A 22,404-nucleotide genomic window follows, 5' to 3' on the forward strand; every position below is an offset into this window, starting at 1 on the left:
TTCCAATTACTTTCATGCTCATGATCAAAACAATTCAACATCAAATCCTCATTTCATCCATTCCACTCTCCTTAAAATTAAGGTTACGTCCCGTAACCTCGGTCATCAACGAAGACAAAATTCATCTTAGCAAACAATGACTCCTAAGAAAATAAACAACATTCAGTTTAAATTACCCCACTCTTCCATATCTCTCAAGGTAACCGGTTCAAAACTGGAAGGGCCAAGGTACGAATTAAGGCGCGCTTCTTAACCGCACTAAAAGGGGCAACTAACAGTTTCTACCGGGGTTCATTTTATTAGACGCATCCTAAATTTATTATTAAATTCATTGGTTAGGCCTGAGGATCGTTTTGCTCTGATACCACTTTGTAACACCCTCATTTATTTAGGAGCCTTTAGCAAGACATTCCCAAATAAATAGGACTGTTACCATCTCGGTTTCCTGAGGTAGTGAATAGCAAAGTACAACAACCAAAGTACTTTAAATAAAATTTAGCGATTACATGTTTATTACAATTTTACCAAACTAAAACTTAATATAAAATTAAATACAACTCGCAGCGGAAATAAATGAAGTGATTAATAAAACTAAATGGTCTAGACTTCTAGGTAGACTGGCCGAATCCTCACGCATCACCTTAAGCTCCCAAGTCAGCTAACTCAAGTACCTGTCAAATCTGCTCCCCATTATGGTTCATCACATGTGTTCACGAATACACGGTCAACCACGAGGTTGAGTAGGAAACTAAACAATGAATAAGAAAAAAGCAACCTGCAATATCACTGATACACAAATAAATTCTACCACCACAATTCCGTTCACTTCACCCCACGGCACACAGCCACTTCTAGACACACAGTCATACTCCAGGACACACAGTCCCACCTCAGACACACAGTCTGGATATACTCTGCACACATAGTCCCGCCTCAGACACACTGGATACACACAAAACTATCTCCCAACTTCTTCAATAACAATCGATAATAATGACAGTCTCAGTAATATAACCAAACCAACATGATGTAGAATAATGGCATAAGACAGAAAATCCAGCAAGATAATAAAAGATCGCTGTAAACAGTTAAACACATCCTTCACCAATCCTCCTCCTCATACATTTAATCCATCTTTAGCAATAACAAAAAGAAGACAAGATTGAGTAGTTTCCTACCTTTTCGCAAATCTTCAACAATTGAAGCTCGCACAATCAAAAAGGCCCTTCTAAAAAAATCACCACCTAAATAAGATAATTAATTCACATAATTACTAACTAATTCAATCAATAAGATGGTATGAAAATAGGTCAGTTAAACCCATCCGTGACTTGTACGTAGTATATACTCCCTCCGTCCCGGTCATTTGTTGTCCTTTTATTTTGGCACAAAGACCAAGAAATCCATTAAAAGTACCAATATACCCTTCAATCTTCTTTTCCAGCGGGGGGAAACAACTTGAAACAACTGGAGTATTAGAAAAAAGTGGGGACCAGTTTAATTCACATAATAGGATTTTCCCACCAAAATCAAGCGGGAAACATTTAAACTCCCTCCAAAGTCTAATTTTAAGCACGGGAAATTTTCCCACCAAACTTAAATTAGATTTCAAACTGCACTTAACAATCCAAATCACATTACACAGAAAACAAAATTTAGGGAAATTCAAATCCCACCAAAATTTACAAAGCAAAATTACAAACATTTCTTCCTTAGAATATCATCCACAGAAAAAATTACTGTAGAAACATTAAAGAAAAAAAAAGATCCATTAGCAAAATCAGTAATTCAGTATGTCTTCATCATCTTCATCAAACTTGATTTCAGTCTCCACACCAATTTCCAACGATGATTCATCACCAGCGACAATTGATCACCATCACCCACAAACTTCATTCCAGCCTCCCAATGCCTCAATCCCGATCTCTGAAACAATTCAAAATCAAAATTTATCGGAAACCTTCTTAGGGCTACTCCTAAGAGTTGAGCACCAAAATTTACGAGCACCCAATAACAATATATCAACACAAGCACAAGGAGCACATCAATTCAGAATGACTAATGTACAACGAAGGCCAATTGCACAAATCATGCTCATCAACTATACAAATGGTAAGCTTAAATATGGTTTGTTGAAGCGATTAATGAATGAGTACAAACTTTCCAAAACTACCATAGGTAAATATTGGAAGCAAGTGCATGAGCAAATCAAAGCAGGGAAACTTGTGAATGTGGACAGAAATTACAAAGGAAGTAAAAAGAGGGTTATCATTGATTTGGAAATGGTAAGACGCATTCCTTTACATAAGCGAACTAGTGTTAGAAGTCTTGCATGTGCCATGAACCTTCATCCCTCTACAGTTCATAGATTAGTCCAAAAAGGGAAAATTCGCAGCCATTCTAGTGCTTTGAAACCATCACTAACTGAGAAAAACATGAAGGAAAGAATGCAATGGGTCTTAGACAAGATAAGTTGGTCGAGTTTGCATGACAATATGACTTTTTAGGACATGTATTATGTGGTTCATATAGATGAGAAATGGTTCTTCATTACTAGATGTTCACAGAAATACTACCTCTTGCCAGACGAAATGGAGCCACAAAGAACATGTAAATCGAAAAGATTTATCACCAAAATTATGTTCATGGGAGCAGTGGCAAGACCAGTAATTTCGAAAGATGGGACTGTACTCTTCGATGGAAAAATAGGAATTTTTCCTTTTAGTGTTATAGTTCCAGCAAAAAGAGCAAGTAAAAACAGGGTTAGAGGAACACTTGAACAGAAATCTATTGAAAGGATCAACAAAAAAGTAATCAAACAATGCATTTTGCAAAAAGTTTTGCCAGCGATAAAGTCAAAGTTTCATGATAAAAAGGGTAGAAAGATTTTTATTCAGCAGGATAACGCAAAACCCCATATATCAACAAGAGATCAAGATTTTGTGGCAGCTGCGACAGCAGATGGGTGGGACATTGAGTTAATTTGTCAACCTCCAAACAACCCTGATTTAAATGTCCTAGATCTAGGTCATTTTAGAACAATCCAAACCATTCAGCATGAAAAAGCACCGAAAACTGTGTGTCAACTTGTAAATGCAGTTATTAAGTCATATGAGGAAATTAAACCAGAAACATTGAATCGCACATGGTTATCCCTTCAATATTGTATGGATGAAATACTAAGGGTAAAAGGAAACAATTGCTACAAGCTCCCTCATGTGGGGAAATTAAGGTTACAAAGGCTGAATTTGTTACCGCAATGTGTGCAACCAACACCAATGTATGTGGCACAGGCTTTACAACTCGTAGCCCAGTCATCTAATGCACATAATCAGAATGCAGAGTCATCAAATGCACAAAGGCAGGATACAGACCGGTCTGAGGCCAATGGCCTGAATGCAGCAGGAGTTAATGCAGCATGTCCCGAGGATGGTGTGAATGGAGGAGGTTCTAAGATTAGTGTGAATGCAACAGTATCTAAGGATGGTGTGAATGCAGCAGGTTCAATGGATGGTCTAAATGCAGCTGGTTCTATGAATAGTCTAAATGAAGTGGGTTTGACAGTAGGTCTGAATGCAGCAAGTTCTATGGATGGTCTAAATGAAGCTGGTTCTATGAATAGTCTAAATGAAGTGGGTTTGACAGTAGGTCTGAATGCAGCAGGTTCTATGGATGGTCTGAATGCAACTGGTTCTATGAATGGCCTGAATGCAGTGGATTTGACAATAGGTTTGAATGCAGTAGGTTCTATGGATGGTCTGAATGCAGCTGGTTCTATGAATGGCCTAAATGCAGTGGGTTTGACAGCAGGTTCAAGTTTAGGTTTGACTACTGAGGATTAATGCACAAGGTCTGACTACTGAATGGAAGGGAAAAATGGCAAAAGTTTAAATAATGATAAGAAAATTTAGGAAGGTACTTAATGTTGTCTTTACTCTTTACCATGCTTAGGTTTTTGTCTGAGAATAAATGATACACCACCTGATAATCAGCTTAATTTCCAAGCCAACTATCCTATAAATACTGTCATCTTTTGTAATGGAGAATTATGAACGAAATATCAAATTTCCCTTTGTTTAATTCTCCCCTGCATTTATCTATTTCTGGCTAGAAACCAGGTGACCGTCTTAAGAACAGTCACTGCATCTTTATTTAAAATCAGTTACTCCGTAGTTATTTTCATTGCTGCACTTGTTGTTGTTCTTATATTGTTCATTCACTAATTAAGTTATCAATAAATGTTTTGTTTTAGCAATACATTCGACTATTTTCAAATCAATATTGTGTACGATCGATCAATAACCAAATGACTCCACCACATATCAGTGTCGGACGGGTTTTGAAAATCATACCTTGAGTCTACACGATACTTCTGTGCCAGATTCTCAAAATCAGCCATCACACAATCCATAATACAAGGTGTACCTACGGAATAACAACGAGAAGCAGAACTCAAACATTAGATTGAATTTTTATCAAACCCAGAAATTTGGAAAAATACAATAGCATAAAAACACCATTTTTTACACAACCCCAAAAAATTCTTCAACTTTGAAGATAAAAACACCAATTTTGACAGGAACTCCACAAATTCTCCAACTTTAACAACAAAAACACCAATTTTGACCCAACAAATTCTTCAACTTCGACAATAAAAACACCAAATTTTGACAATAACCCAATAAAGACGTTAAATTTAACCACAAAAACACAAATTCATGAGATAAAGCAGCAACTTTTATATCGACGAGATATTACCTTGGCACATACTCGTATGAAATATAGCCCGTCTAAGAAGCTCCATTATCTTGAAATTTCAAACCCTAAAAAGATGAACGACTTTTTTAGGAAAAATCAATTGAGAAATAGAGAGAGAAATGAAATTAGGGTTCATCGTAAAATGAGGGAGGCAGGAATGATTTGGGGATTTAGGTTTAATTTTTTTTCTTTAGACAAACGTTTTAGGTTTAATTTGATAACATGAACTAGTTGGCAATTGGGCTGGGCAATAAATGTTTTATTGTCAGTGATGAAATAAGAAAGGGTACTATGGTCAATTAACACTTAAAAATCATCCTAAAATAGAAAGGACAACAAATGACTGAGACACCTAAAAAAGGAAAAGGACAACAAATGACCGAGACGGAGGGAGTATAATAAACTACCAACCCCATGTGTGTATGTGGTAGACCCCTCCTTGTCTACAACTACAATTAATTACTGTAATAGACTAGTATCCAATACTCACAACTACCATACCATAAACGATACTCCATCTTTTTTTAAGATTTCATGATGTTTTTAGCACATACCGACATTCAACCCACAAGCTAACAACGCAACACCCGCCACTACTCAACTTAATACTGAGACCACGCATACTACTTCACCCACGGTCAGCCCAAAATAGTGAACTATGGCATAGCCGCAAGCCCGCAAGATCAATTAAACCGCTCGAAAGAACTCCCATATACACGGAACCATCAGCCCTCAATACCACCGTGGTTCACCACTACGACACCCACCTAGCCACGGTAAAGCAACACCCAGACCGTACTTTAAATTACTGGATCCGCCCCTGGTTAGGGTAAGACAATAAGGAAGAGTCTATGAAGTTACCAATTATTATTATGTATTATTAATTATGTTTATTATTATCTTATATTACTAATACCATTGCTATTATTATTAATTACTACCAAAATCAACCCCTCATATATACACCTTTTATTTCTCCGCCTCATATTTATTATTATTTCCTTGTTATAACATAATTCATAAAATACACTTTAATAAATATAATAAAACATAATTTTAAATCTAATTTTTAAATCATATTTTGACATTTTCACCGTCGACTAACCATTAATCAAGTCCTAAAATATGAGGTATTACATTCTTTGTCTTCCCACGTTTTGTCTTGTCTTTAATTTTCTCCCATGTGGGACAATCCTTGATCATATGATCAGATTCTCCACACTTGAAGCAACCTCTGATGGCAAATGACGATTTAGACTCTGTTGCTTTCTTATTGAAAGATTTGTTGTTATTAGCAGAAGATTTTGTTTGCTTGTTTCGAAAGATTCTATTTTTAAAACGACGAGCAAACAATCGGTCTCATCCTCTATGTCGGAGCTGACATCCTCGCTTTTCAAAGCCATGTTTTTACGTCTACTCTGTTCTGCTTCATCAGCATTTAAAGTGAGTTCATGGGCTATGAGGGCACCAATGAGTTCTTGATAGGATAGGCTCGCAAGATCTCTCGATTCCTCCATTGCAGTGACCTTGGCGCGCCACTTTTTAGTTAGGCTCCTAGGAACCTTTCTTGCAATGTCCTCGGTATCAAATTTTCTTCCTAGGTTTTTCAATTCGTTTATGATGATTGAAAAACGTGCGGACATACTATCCAAGGACGCATTTGGCTCGATAATGAATAGCTCATATTTCTGTATTAACAGATCTATGCGGTGCTTCCTAACAATGGAAGCACTTTCATAAGCTAGTTCAAGGTCGTCCCATATTTCCTTGGCCGTTGAGCAAGAAGAGAAGCGATCGAATTCTGCAGTAGTAATGCCATTCTGCAATAGGCTTATTGCTTTAAAATTCTTCGGCCTTCTTGGAGTCAGCCTCGACATAATCCTCTTCCTTTTTCTCGTAGGTAGTGCCTTCAGTGGATGCAACCAAAATTTTATGCGGTCCGTTTTGGATAATCCTCCAGCACTCCCAATCATGAGCCTTCACATAGTGAGTCATCATGTTCTTCCATAAACCATAATTCTTCCCATCAAAGATGGAACACTTGAGGTATTTGGCATCCATTTATCACGTGATAGGCTACGAAAATAAAATGATAAGATAAATAAAGATAGACAGATCAACCTCTTTGCGGTTAGGCAATAAAGGGAACGAGGCTCTGATACCAATTGAAGAGTCTATCAATAGCCGAAATACTCAAGAGGGGAGGGGGTGAATTGAGGATTAAAAAACTTATCCAACTTTTTCGATTGTAAGTAATTAATTATGTAAAGTTTATTGATTAAAATTTAACTAATCAACTAATTAACGAATTAAAACAAAGCGTAAATAAAAAATGAAACAAACGAAAGAGAAGGGAGACACACACGATTTTTGAAGTGGTTCAGTTTCACAAATTGAAACCTACGTCCACTATTCTCGATTAATAAATTTAGTATCTTTCTACGGATTACAAATTTACCAACCCAACTCGTACAACTAACCCTAGTTGTAACTCAAGTGAGTACCGTTAAATACTCGAGTGACTAACTTACGCTAATAAGAAAGCACTAATGATTCTACTAAAAGTTCACGTTAATGAACGAGTAAGAAATCAATTAAGCATTATTATCTTATAACAATAATGAAAGAACGAATGCACAAGTCTATAAATCACACGACTTTTTTCGAAAAATAACAAAGCGATTTTTGCTCTAAAACACGGTTTTGCTTTTTGAAAATAAATCAAAGTTATACTCAAAGGTCTTACTTTAAATTTGCAAAGTGTAGAGTATTTATAGAACAAAGGAAAGCAAGGCACACAGTTTCATCGAAACCCTAGATGACCGAAATATAAGATATGTAAACAAATCATATCTTATTATTTCTATCCTTAAGATCTTAGGAAATGATAGAGAATAACTAAAAGATAATTTTATCAATTATTCTTCGATTATCTTTTCCTTAAATCTTAAGATATGATAAGATTTTTCCATAACAAAAATATCTTATCATATATAACCATATCATGCTAAATATAAAAGATATGTTAAGATAATTGTAGAGAATAAAATCTTAACAATACTTATCTCATATTATTAGGTTTACACGAGATCCATACGGCTCATAGGCCTCATTTTTCGTGAAAACCCTAGCTTAACATTAGGTTAGATTTAGGGTTTAAGAGTGTGTAGTATTAGAAACCTAATTAGTAATATGACTCAACTTATAAGTTGATTCAACATAATCACTAATAATAAGCTTAAAATAAAACCACACTTAATATGAATATAAGCTTCCTTGTAAAATAAATACTTCTACTAAAAACATTTAAAAGAATAAAAGCAGTTTTCTAAAAACAATTTAAAAACTATTTTGTCATGTATTATATAAACTTCACATCTCAATGTTATAGTAGAAGAGTTATAACATAGAGCTCTTATATAAGCAATGTTATAACTATAAGGCTATAACTTTACTAATCTAAGAAGTGAATTATTACGTTACCATTACGAGATAATCACCTACACTATTCTAATCTTCTTTGGAGATCTTCGAATGTAGGCTTCTTCGTTATTCAAGCTTGATCAATCTTTAAATGATCTTCATCTTCTCATGAGTGCTTGAAATACATTAATAGCTTGTAATATCTTGATCCTTGATTGAGGGCTTAATCATAATATGTTCTTATACACTTCCACCACAATTCTTTAATGCTTGCATTTAGTAAGTCCAATCTAAAAGACTAAACAAACAATTACGCGCAACGTGTATATAAAATATTAAGTATGTTGACATCATCAAAATATAAACATATATATCTATATGGTTCAACAAACCATATCCTCAACAACAACAACAACAACAACAACAACAACAACAACAACAACAACAACAACAACAACAACAACAACAACAACAACAACAACAACAACAACAACAACAACAACAATTTAATGATTTAACTGAATGACGACAACGACAACAACAACAACAACAACAACAACAACAACAACAACAACAACAACAACAACAACAACAACAACAACAACAACAACAACAACAACAACAACAACAACAACAACAACAACAACAACAACCACAACAACAACAAAAACAACAACAACAATGATATAATATGCAACACAACACATCAAAGTAAGACTAATTATGAAATACACTCTCCAACATGCCATAGACACCTATTTCTCCATTTATCCCGACTCCTTGAGTCCTCATAAACCAATATCATGTTATAAGGCATTTCCAACAACATAAGAGACTCACTAAGATCCTCAAACCTTACCATGTGATGCAATACAACTCATAATATGCAAATGATGTAAAAGACACATAAATATGCACACAAATTATTGAAACCGAGTAGGATAAACCTACCTTTTAGAATATCTTCATTAGCTACTCGAATCCGACCCGATTCTGTCTCATGAAACCGCTTCATCCTAGACAAACCACACAATACTATTACAAATAAATCCTACACTATCATACATTACAAAACCCCTTATTATCACTGACTAATTACCCATATTACATGTACTAACTACCAATTAATTACCCAAGATGAAACCCTTAAACGTTAGTGCAGTGTATAACCCCAGGACAGTCACTATTTAAGAAGAAAAATAAGACTGAACCTGACTGACACGGTAAGGATGCAACAAACTTTAGTGAGTTGGTAAAAATAACAAATGACCTCCTAAATTCATGAAAATTTGTGGAAAGGACCAAATTTCAGGATTTTAGAAGCAATCTAAGTATTTTAATAAATTCAATAAGGTGGCCTGACAGATGGATATCCTGACAGTTTAACCTGGATGAATTGATTTATGAATTTGAATGAGTAAAGGATATAACTATGACCTAAAATCCCCACAGAATACTCACAGGAGACTAACGATTATAGCTTAACAAATTTAAGACTCAAATACACATCTTGGCATAGAATTAAAGACTCAAGCTTAAAATAACGCAATTGAACTAATCCACAGCCAGGCACAGAATTAATCTAATTATGCTAATAGACTTTGTTCAATTAACTACAATAATGCACAAGTTAATTAACAGGCTTGGACTCAACTACAGCAAAGCACAAGTTGTTTTTCGGTTGAGAGAATTCTCAAGATTAATTTTTTATTCATCAAAAAGTCTGCTGAAATCAGTAGAAGCTTGGTCCTTATATAGGCCAGCTTTAGGTTACATTCTGAGTACAATTGTTCATCCAAGGGCTAGCAATGCATCTAGGAAATACACAACATAAATTAATATATTACAAAGGTGTCAACTAAGGTAAAGCATAGGTAAAAACAGGAGAAATTCAGGTTGTCAGTCCTCCCTTTTGTTCTGTTCTAGTGCAGGTTCTTAGTTGTTTGCCTTCTTCTATAATTTTAAAGATTCCAGCTGCTTTTGACTTCATCAAAAAGGCTTTGTTTTGTAGTATACTTTCCAAAGGCCTCGAATCTATGGCTTGGTTATTGTCTGATCAAATAAGGAAACTCTGACAATGACATTTCATCTACAATTGCTTTATTATTTGATGCTAACTGAGCTGCTTAACTTGCTTGTTAACCCTGGATTTTTGATGGGTGTTGCTGGCTTAATTTAGGCTGATATTAGCTGGCCAGGTTGGCAACTGATAGCTGGACCTTGTGAACCTCCTAAGGACCTGTGTTGGGCCTGGTTTAGGCTGAGGTTGGGTGGGGGCCTGAGTCAAGGTCAGGATTGTTGGTGCCCCCTTGATCAGCTCCTGATGTAGTTAGGGTTCAAACTAAATGAAAGAGGGGTAGATCTCACTTACAAGGTAGGAGGAAGGAAGAAGATGAGCAATCCACCAAATCAAGCTTGGATCACATAAGAATGTGTTTGTGACGGTTTTATAGAGAAGGGAGAGAGTTTAGAGTAAGAAGGAAGGAGGATGAAATGATTTGGATAAGATAAGGTGAAATCCCGAAATTGGTGTTTATCGAGTGGTGTTCAGTGGCACTCGGTCGAGTACCGAGTCCACTCGATCGAGTGCTACTCACTCGGTCGAGTGCTTGCCCACTCGATCAAGTAAACCCTCAACTCAGTCAACTATAACTCCACTAGGTCTAGTCTAGGTTACACTTGGTCTAGTATACGGTCATCTATTGCTTCCGAGTAGTTCCCCACCGGTCCTGAGGTCTCCTCACGTATCCCAAGATACTTTTACGGGTCCCAAAAAATCCGAGTATTACAATTAATTAAAATAAAATTTTGTGGTTGGTGTAGTTGATCACCGATGAACTATTAGTGTTTTTAGCATAAAAACTGGTCGGACTATCGTTTTCGGTTACTTGTCGTTAGGAGTACCTAGACCAAAACAATATTTATAACTTTACAAACTACTCTACTATTAGTAAAGAGGTAAGAAAAGGTCGGATCCCAAGGGACGGGTATTGAAGTGGGATTTTCGATTGCAAGTAGTGGTGTCTAAGGGTGTCACAATTTGGGTTGAGATAAGAAGATCACTAAACTAAATAACAATGTAAATAAACAAGCAAGATGATTAAAATGAGATGTAAACAATTGATTAAAAGCACTAGGGTGTCATGGGTTCATAGGGGATTCATGGGAATTGATCATACAAACATATTCTCAAATTATAAGCAAGCAATTATTGTTGTGATAGGATCGAGGTTGTTTATATCTTACAATCCTAGGAAGGTTTGGGTCCCAGAGCCGAATCGATTAGATTGTACAACACCTACAAGTCGATTTAATCCTCCCTACTCAACTATATGCATGGTCTAATGAGACTCGAGTTGGTTTATGTCTTACAAGTCTCATTGAAAAGGTAAGTGATGGGTAAAAAATGCAAGGATTCATAGGCTCGCATTTCATCAAACATAACATGTGCATAAGTTGAGATCACAACAAGCAAGCAAATAAATTATGTGAACATATTAGATTAAGCATGAATTATCCCCCATGTTGGTTTCCCCTAATTCCCCATTAACCCTAGCTAAGGAAACTGTTGGGAAATGTGTCCTCAACAATAGTGCGATCATATGGTTTAAATATCATTATTAAATCTCATTTTAAAGAATACAATTGGGAAGTATTTGTACTGTCAACTGGTCAACATATATCGGTAATGATTGGCTGACTAGAGTTTGACATTACTGTCGTGCGACGGTGGTGACCAGTTGATCCCTTTAGGTCATGCCTAAAGGGTAACACACTTAATTGATCATTTAATTGATCGTATGACGATACGGGTTAATTAAATTACTTAAAATTGACGGACGTTTTTGGAAGTAATATTTACGTGTCCTATTGAAATTGATTAAATGAGATACGGTCTAAGTAATCGAATTGTTTCGTTACTTAGATGAAATTATTGTTTAAGGAAACAATTGCATTTGAATGAATAAATTATTATAAATACAAGATGTTGTGATTTATAAATTGGTAAAATTTTTGGTACAAGTAATTATGAATTACTAAGTCGTTTTTGTTTATGACGTATTTTTGATGATACGTTGATTTTTAATAAGTTAAAAATACATAACAATTGTATGTGACATGTGACATGTGACATATGACAAATTGACAAATTGACAAAGATAAAATGGAATCCATTTTATCTCATTTGGACCGAAAATTAGAAGGGAATATGGTGTTTAAATTATGTTATATTTTGAGTGGAAAACAACATAATTAGACCTAGCCATAGCCTTGCATGCCTATGTTTTCTTGGATAGAAAAACTTCACCATGCATTGGCTCCCTCTCACTCTTGGCAACCGGTTTTTCAAGGGCTAATAGAGAGTTTTCTCTATGATTATTCATTCATACTTTTTGCATATTTTTCCTAGAGAAAGAATAAGAAAATGCTCTCTACATCTTATGAAATTAGAGAGATAAAAACTCCAAAAAATGCTTCTACTCTATGCCGAAATTATAGAGTGCAAAATAATATTTTGGGTCAATTTTTGGTAAGATTAATATTGTTCTAGATCTAATAATATTAGTCTTTTTAGTGGTTACCTTGGGTATATGCTTTTGGGAGGGATTCTATACTTGAATCCTTGTTCTTCCATTTGGAGAGCTCAAGAACAAGTGAGTAGGAGAACTCACTTGTGCCCATAAGAACCGAAATTACTATGTAAGGGTGATTTCTTCTTTATTTTATCATTGTTTGCATGCATAAAATCCACATTTAATTTTATGACAAATTAATTTAGACATATATGAGTATGTTAATATGTATATAGATCTACATTTCCTTCAATCGGTATCAAGAGCCACGGTTGTTTGCATGCAAATCGGTTAAAAGTTTTTCCGAGTTATAAGAATAACATATAAAACTTGTAAAATTTGTGTTATTATGAGATAACACGAAATTAATCCATGCATGTTAATATTTCTGGTCCTAAAATGTTTTAGGATATTTTGGTTAATTTTTCGGATTTTTATTGTTCATATTATACAATAATGGCATTTAAATATGATTTTATGAGTAAAAATGTCATTTTTGGTCTAAAATTAGCTATACTTCGAATTTTCCATTGATTTTTGGATATGTTGTTACATATATTATTTTGAGATAACCTGTAAATTTTCATAATTTTTAGACTTGTTATGCTCGAAAAATGAATTTTTCATTATTAAATTCGGATTTAGGTGAAAAATAGGTTAATATGAGTTAAATTTCGAATCTGGTCATAGAAAATTAATATGTTGTCACATGCAATTTTACAAGATGTGTGTAAAATAATTGGCTATAAAGAAGTCTTTTTGCATGATTTATGAATTTTTGAAGAAAAATAGCATAAATAGTGACATTATTAGTGGAAAATTAATAAAACATAATCTATGACTTAGGAAAAACGTCTAATGTTGCATTTTATTATCTTTTTCAGATATAAAATTGAAAAGTTAGTGAGAATAATTTTTCCATGTTTTTATGATTATTTTATTAAAAATCGATAAACCGCAACATTGTTTTTCCGGAAAAATTTCGAAATTTTTTAACCTAAGATTTTGAACATTATGAGTGTCATGGTATTTTTCCAGAATGTTCATGAATTTAAATTTTGAATTTTGAATTTATTTGAAATTTTGTGATTTATTTGAAGTTTATGGCTTATTTTTGTAATTTTTGGTCCATTTATGAACAATTTTATAAAATATGGGTTAATTATGGTCAAATTATTAGTGAAGACTAAATTTTGAGTCCTAAGAGGTTAGGGTAATTAACTTATGCATAAATATGAGTTTATGTATTTTTGTGATTATAAAATGTTGAAATCACGCAAATCCGTAAAAACCAAGTAATATACGATATTGGCTAATTAAAGGCGATTTAGCATAAAATTGAGCATGTTCATACATATTATAATTCTGCATTTTCTTTATGATTGTCATAATTTTAATTTATGTAATTTTGAATTATGTAATTTTACTTAGTATGGCCTTAGATTTTAATTGGTATTTCCCGAAATGTATGGGAATATCGATTCGGTTGTAATTTTTATTGTGATCTCGTATCACCGTTTTGTAATTTAATAGATTTAGTTTATTTTAAGTTACAAATGTATAATAGGAAATTATGTAATTTATTATGTAATTTTATTCATTCCGGAGTTCCCAAAGACGGATTTCTTCAAGAATGGCGATACATAAAGACGGTGTTACCTCGAGATACGTGCTACAACCGAAGTTCAAGGGACCAATGGAGTTGGTTTCCGAATATGTAATAGTTAAATAGTTTTTCTATTTTAGGAAAGGCCATACTAGGATTTATTTATTTTTATGCTTGCATTTTATTTTATGTCACATGCATCGCTAAATCGCCATAACTAAAACATGCATCCTTATTTTATCGAATTGATCGACCGTGTCAATTAAAATTATCGTAGTTCACCGCTTTAGTTCACTTAAAACGTGATAGATAATAAATTGACATGACCTCTCGCTAAAACAATTAATTGAGACATAGCCTTACCAAATAGTAGAAACCATGAAAACCTATTTCGCGAGGGAGTGCGCTCGGCTACCCCGGGGTACAAACCTTGTTACGTAGGGGAAGTGGGTGATAAATGTCTATCCACCGAATTCATGTTGATAAAGGTTGCATCGGCTACCCCGTGCCTAAGTTAATGTGGGTTTGGATAATGAACACATTTATTCGAAATTTGGATTGAACTCAACAAAAGTAATTGATAAGGGTTGCATCGGCTACCCCGTGCCCTTGTTGATGTGTTTTGGGCTATAGATGAACATTAGAGTAAGTTTATCGACCAAGAGTTCTAAAAGTAGAATCGATTAAAAAGTTAATCTACCGATTTATATTGATGAAGGTTGCATCGGCTACCCCGTGCCTAAGTTGATATGAATTTGGGTCTTTGAATCATTTATCATAGTTGGGTAGAGGTCACTATGTAAATGCTTTACTTGTTATTTACAAGTATTAATATAACGATAAATGTTTTGTTTTCACTATTCCGTTATTATATTGTTCTATTTCTTTACCACAATTCATATACGATATCATTTCGATTTTGATACAAATCTCCATTAAAACATCGTAACTAAAGACGAAAATTTGAATTTGCTTCTAAAACCTCAAATGAACCATTGCTAAGGATCTCTTGTAAAGAGTATAGATTAAAGTTATTCATTATCAAACAGCTTTTTGATTCTTGACTAACACTTCTACTTACAATGGATTATGTTTCATATACTTAATTGAATTAAGTACCTTGAAGCGATAAATTGTTTTGGTAATTAGTTTTGTCAAGAATTCGTAATTGACCAAAATAACGCAACCACTTCAATGAAAGTTTTAAGATTAAAACGAACAAATGAAGAGTGATCTTCATGAATTCAATTTTGCTTCTCAAAGCAAAGACTCATTGAAATAAGTGGGAGCATTCTCTTAAACCGTTAAGATGAGGACGAGGTTCAAAAAGTAAAGATAATAATGGAATTGATACAAGGTAATGTTAAAAGTAAAGTCATTAAGAAATGACGATACTAAACCTATCAATCCCGACCAATAAAGTTTCCATTGTCTTAAATGTTAGACACGAGAAAGGAAACTACCCCAAATTATTGAAGAATCAACAAGTTAGTTGTGGGACATCTAATAGGACTTTCTTCGTTAAATGTTTATATGATTGACATAAATTTTGCTAGTACTACTTCGTCAATATTAAAAACCGGTGGTGGTTTTCATCATTATGTTTGATACATGGGATGATAAGAATATGACGACTAGCAACAACAATATCGAGAGATAGAGTAAATGTGTACTCAATCTAGTTTTTGGGTTTGGAGTTGTACTTAATTGTGACTATTAAGTACATAAACTATAAATAAGAAAATAAACTTGTTAAGATACAAAAGAGGTTTTCACTTTTGTGACCCTATACACCACGATTTGATGTATGGCTAGCCCATTATCAAGGTGATTATATTCTAAACCAAACTAGAATGATATATCATGTAGATGATGTAAAGATTCAAATTGGTAACCCAAGATTAAACCTTAAATTTTGGAATGATGAACGTAAAGAGTTATCGAGTACTCTTGAAACCATTAGATTGGTAATGGTATATGCGTATCTTGTATTCAAAGCAAGATGTCTCGTGCCTTTTGGTTGAAAAGGAGATCGAGGTTGTAAATCATTGATCCAAAAGGGGTTGATCATTCTCTTTTATCAACGATTTAAGTTGACGCTAAAGTGTTAACTTAATAAGGTAAATAGAAAAATCCTTAAAGAAGTTTAAAGAGTTAAAGAAATCACGATTTAGTCGTGATGGGATTATCAAAGTGAAGACTTTGATATAAGCCAATGGAAATGTGATCTAATATCACAAGTTAATCTCTCTTAGCACGCATTATGAAATAATGTGTGATTGGATAAGAAATCAAACGCTATTCGATATGGTTTGAACTTCAATCAAGTTACTTTGAGTTACTTGATCCTTTTGGGGATTTTATCATTTTGTCTAAAACTATTTTTCCACTAAATCGAATCATATGAGATATGAAATGGTAAGGGTACCATGTTTGTAAGTTTTCACAAGAAACAAATGCTCATTTTTCCCTTGCAATTATCACGAGAACGACGGGTTTGCGGCTCGTGAAGCTGTCTTTCTAAAATACAAGTTTATTTCTAGAAGACAGAGTGGGAGAAATTATTCAAGAGCCACAAAGAATGCCACAGAGAATGTTATGTCGCAAGAAACTGGTCTTTCTTGGCTACATGAGACGTTTTGTGTAAAATATTGTTTCTTTAAAACCTAGGAGGTTAAATTCGTCACTTGTTAAAGATGATGAATTCATGCTACTCTTAAGAAAGTAAAGAGCTTATAACTTACAAAAGAAATTGTTTGATTCAAGTTGATTACTTCTAGAAAGTAATGAACATATGACTTACATAAGAGTGTTTAAGTCACAACTCAATACAAGGCTTAGAGTCATAAAAATCCGAAATAAAAAGGCTTGATTAGTGACAAAGGGTTTTGCACTAATAAAGAGATATTTCAAAGCAAGATTGGTTGATTAGTGACAAAGGATTTTGCACTAATTGAAATGCTTAAGTCTATTTGGATCTTCTTAGGGATTGTGTTTCATTATGAGGATATGCACATAGCAAGCGAATCTAAAACCCACTTCTTCAAAAGAAGGAATGTATTCAATACATGTCATAAGTTTTATAGATTCTTGCAACCCTAAGATAATGTGAAACTTAAGAGAGGGTCTTAAGTAGGACATCAATGAGTTAGAATCAATATTTTTATCATGTGATAAAACATTTCTCGATAAGTCGAGAAGTTGTGTTTATACATGAAGTATTAGTGGGAGTTACGAAAATTTTAATTAGTCCGATATGTGGATGACATATTGATCATTGAGAATGATTTAAGACTTTTGGAGTAATATAATACATCCTTAATATCTAGATTTATGAAGATAAATCCACGTGATATTAGTGTCAATAAGAAGTCTTATGTTAATAAGATTCATGACTAGTTCAACCAAGTTGAACATATTTGATTGATTCCATCTGTTTCCGCTGCCAAATCAATTAAAAGGAAATGATGTACAACACTTCATATACTTTGAGTATGATGAATTGTTTTCAAAATCGAATTTAAGTAATCTTTACCAAGTAAGCTATAAAGATTACCCTTTAGTGCTTGCAGAAGCATTAAGGCTATGATGCAAAGTGTTTATGATGCAATATTGTGTAAGGGTGTTACACAAGTGACAATTGACAATTGAGATTGCGCATGGTTTCCGACAAAACCATAATGAAAATACATTAGGATGGTTAAGATACCATTGTGGCAATGTTAATTGAGAAGTAGATTTTCTAGAATCGTTCTAGGCAATAAAGAACAATGAGAGATATTTATAACGAAAATTGAGTACACTTGCGATCATGAGATGTGCAAGAAGGATGAGTCCCGCACACTTTGTGAAAACAAAGGGGAGCTATTCTTAGGCTAGAGGGCCTATGTCTTGATTGGATCTCGACACGTACTCAGAAAGTTTTGTAATGCAAATGTATATATTACAAAGGAAAACGAGTATGTAGTAAGGTTGAGTAAGGTACAAGAAATTGATAAAACCTACTAACCAAAGCCTTCTCAAAGGCTAAACATGATGAGTCATGTTATTTAAATAGAATTGAAATGAACAACTACGTACAAGATCAAATTAGATTATAGAATATGAAATAGTAATCAGGCATTGACTATTCATATGTGATAATCGCATTTGTCGTTCGAGTTTTACTTTAAAACTCTTTTATTATACTTTGTTACATCCAAACGGGTTGTAGAGACAATTGAACCCCGTTAAAGTGAACACGGATTAGCATTGTATTCGCCCATAGTCACTTGTATGAGGTGACGTCTCGAAGTGACTAGAGTGTGATGCGATTGATGGCAAGTTCAAGTGCCATACAGTCATGTGAGATGACCAGTCGATCACATAGGCAGATTGTTAGGAACACTTTGTCGGGCCTTATGACCGCTTATAGAGTTCTGGCAATTTATATAGCCTGGTCGTGGCGAGAGCTGCTATAGTATTCAAATGAGTCGATTCTTTTGACTAAAGACTATTCACCTAAGATGGCTCGGCTCGGATTAACTTTGATTTGTGTTACTACGACCTTCGTAAATGGGGTCAAATGGGCATATTTTGGGTTATGATGGTGTGGCTAGTCGAAGGGAATGAGTGCGATAGGAATTGTCCATCCCCTTGTCAGGGTTAAAACAATATCTCAGGGCCACTCGAGGAGTAATGAACTGGAAATGCGTGGCCACGCTCGGAAGGTATCCAGAGTGGATAAATCCGGTCAATCAGTTATTCTCCAGATCGAGAAAACCACTCTCGATATGATCACTTGCAAGTACGACCCGAAAGACACCTTGCATTGAGTGGGAGATAGTAATAGGACAAGAGAATTGGTGACGCACACTTGTCGAGGACAAGTGGGAGATTGTTGGGAAATGTGTCCTCAACAATAGTGCGATCATATGGTTTAAATATCATTATTAAATCTCATTTTAAAGAATACAATTGGGAAGTATTTGTACTGTCAACTGGTCAACATATATCGGTAATGATTGGCTGACTAGAGTTTGACATTACTGTCGTGCGACGGTGGTGACCAGTTGATCCCCGTAGGTCATACCTAAAGGGTAACACACTTAATTGATCATTTAATTGATCGTATGACGATACGGGTTAATTAAATTACTTAAAATTGACGGACGTTTTTGGAAGTAATATTTACGTGTCTTATTGAAATTGATTAAATGAGATACGGTCTAAGTAATCGAATTGTTTCGTTACTTAGATGAAATTATTGTTTAAGGAAACAATTGCATTTGAATGAATAAATTATTATAAATACAAGATGTTGTGATTTATAAATTGGTAAAATTTTTGGTACAAGTAATTATGAATTACTAAGTCGTTTTTGTTTATGACGTATTTTTGATGATACGTTGATTTTTAATAAGTTAAAAATACATAACAATTGTATGTGACATGTGACATGTGACATATGACAAATTGACAAATTGACAAAGATAAAATGGAATCCATTTTATCTTATTTGGACCGAAAATTAGAAGGGAATATGGTGTTTAAATTATGTTATATTTTGAGTGGAAAACAACATAATTAGACCTAGCCATAGCCTTGCATGCCTATGTTTTCTTGGATAGAAAAACTTCACCATGCATTGGCTCCCTCTCACTCTTGGCAACCGGTTTTTCAAGGGCTAATAGAGAGTTTTCTCTATGATTATTCATTCATACTTTTTGCATATTTTTCCTAGAGAAAGAATAAGAAAATGCTCTCTACATCTTATGAAATTAGAGAGATAAAAACTCCAAAAAATGCTTCTACTCTATGCCGAAATTATAGAGTGCAAAATAATATTTTGGGTCAATTTTTGGTAAGATTAATATTGTTCTAGATCTAATAATATTAGTCTTTTTAGTGGTTACCTTGGGTATATGCTTTTGGGAGGGATTCTATACTTGAATCCTTGTTCTTCCATTTGGAGAGCTCAAGAACAAGTGAGTAGGAGAACTCACTTGTTCCCATAAGAACCGAAATTACTATGTAAGGGTGATTTCTTCTTTATTTTATCATTGTTTGCATGCAAAAAATCCACATTTAATTTTATGACAAATTAATTTAGACATATATGAGTATGTTAATATGTATATAGATCTACATTTCCTTCAGAAACTACTCACTCATTATCAAGTTTAACATGCTAACAAGCTTGTCAAACATATTAACAAAGCAAAACATGATGAATGAATGGAAAATGATTAACAATAATTAAAACAAGGGTTAAGAGAATTATACCTAATGATGATTCCAAAATAATAAGCAAAGAATAATAGAAGTACTTGATGATTGATGGAAAGTTGTCAATCTCCCAATAATACCCAAATAATCTTCAATTACCCAAAATAAATGATGAACAATAGAGAAATTAAGGAAATGAGATTTGTATTAATGCTTAATTAAAAGTTGATTACAAGATTAAAATGAGATTAGGAAGAACATAAATAATATTAAGGATTGATGATAATCTAATTAGTACAATGGAGTATTTATAGTGAGGATTAGGTACATAAATTAGGGTTACTAAGGGCTTAAATGACGATTAAGACCCTTAAGAAAAGTTGAGAAAATGCTCCTCTCGAAGGAAGATGCTAGTCTCCTTTTTGCTAGTCTTTCAAAAATATGCGCATCCCGAGTGGAACAAGGAAGAGACGTGTTGTACTGGGCAGGAATCCGAGCGGCCAAGGGGTCGGGACGAGCGGATTGCAGTGGTGCAGGACGAGCGGATTGTGTGGTGGGACGCTCGGATTGTGTGGGTCTGAGACGAGCGGACAGGGTGGTGGGACGCTCAGATTGTGGAGGTGGGACGAGCGTCCCGAGGCTGCGACGGGCGGATTGTAGTCCAGCAAGCTTCTTCCTCTTTTATTCTTTTCTTCTTCCAACAATACTCAAGGATCTTGTCGGAGATGCAAGGATCTTCTTCATCATTGCCCATCTACTACATTATTTACATAGGCCTTCTAGTCTTGTCTTCACTTTGATGCTTGGTCATTAGATTCGATCAATTTAGCTCTATTTTGCCATGAAAATGCAAGGTTTGCACTCCTCTCCTACCAAGGAAACAAAACCTCAAAGAATATGCAAAACAAAGGACTAAAGATAGTAAATGACCCAATTATGCACTAAAAAGCATAGGAATGAGGCTAATTTGGGGACTAAATATGCTCAAATATTGGTCACATCAAATATCCCCAAACCGAACCTTTGATCGTCCCGAGTAAAGAGGTGACAAAACTAGAACCCTTATTTAAACTAACCTACTAATATAACCGATATGAGACAATTAGCGGGTCTCACTCCGCCCCTTCAACTCACAACAAGACAACCATGAGGTAGGATGCCTTCTCGCAAGGCAAGGTGAGGCTTGCCAAAATGGCGACACATCCAAGCATTAAAGAACACAAAATCAAGTAATGGATGCATCTACAAAAGAATAGCCACTTTCCTCATCTAAGTGGCGTAAATTATCTAAAGGGGGAGCAATTCAAGGGTACACACTCCTTTATAGATATGGTTTCTTCAAACTACTAAGCCTAGAAGGATACCAATAAATCACCTCCAAGTTGTGTCAAGCTAGGGTACCTTTGTCCTTAATCGTTAAATGCTTCCGTCAAGAGTAGACTTCCTATGGTGTTAGAAACACTGGAGGATCGCGGAATTCCCCTTCTTGCCTAGACAAGAAGAAGGGTCGTCCCCTCTCTACCATGCACAAAAGTGGACTCGATGGAAAAGGGATCAATAGTATTTGAGTTCCATTTGGGAGTTTGCTTTGTTGTTGTTTTTCCCCCCAATTTGTGGCATTTGACATTTTGAGAACAATTTCTTTTTTTGCCATTTCTTTTGATGTTTGGCATTTCAATACTTGACAATTTCAACTTTTCTTTGCATTTCTTTTTGAACATTTTCAAAGTCACCCCATTTGTAGTGAGGGTGCTTATATTTGAAGCTTTCGGAGTCTATTTTTGCTCCTCTTTTCTTTTGATGCAATTGCAAACTTCTTGACTTTTCATTTCAATT

The 22,404-nt window shown here is 34.5% G+C and overlaps 1 long non-coding RNA gene across 1 annotated transcript; it reads right to left on the reverse strand.

The window, feature by feature from the left end:
- Positions 1-1,581: 1,581 nt before the first annotated feature.
- Positions 1,582-4,825, reverse strand: LOC141652317 (uncharacterized). Its single transcript, XR_012547132.1, has 3 exons — positions 4,759-4,825; positions 4,353-4,425; positions 1,582-1,926 (listed from the first exon to the last, which is right to left on the reverse strand). It is a non-coding gene; the product is annotated as an uncharacterized LOC141652317 (long non-coding RNA).
- Positions 4,826-22,404: the final 17,579 nt, after the last annotated feature.

The sequence above is a fragment of the Silene latifolia genome, chromosome 4 (assembly GCF_048544455.1).
Source record: "Silene latifolia isolate original U9 population chromosome 4, ASM4854445v1, whole genome shotgun sequence".
NCBI classification, from domain to species: Eukaryota; Viridiplantae; Streptophyta; class Magnoliopsida; order Caryophyllales; family Caryophyllaceae; genus Silene; species Silene latifolia.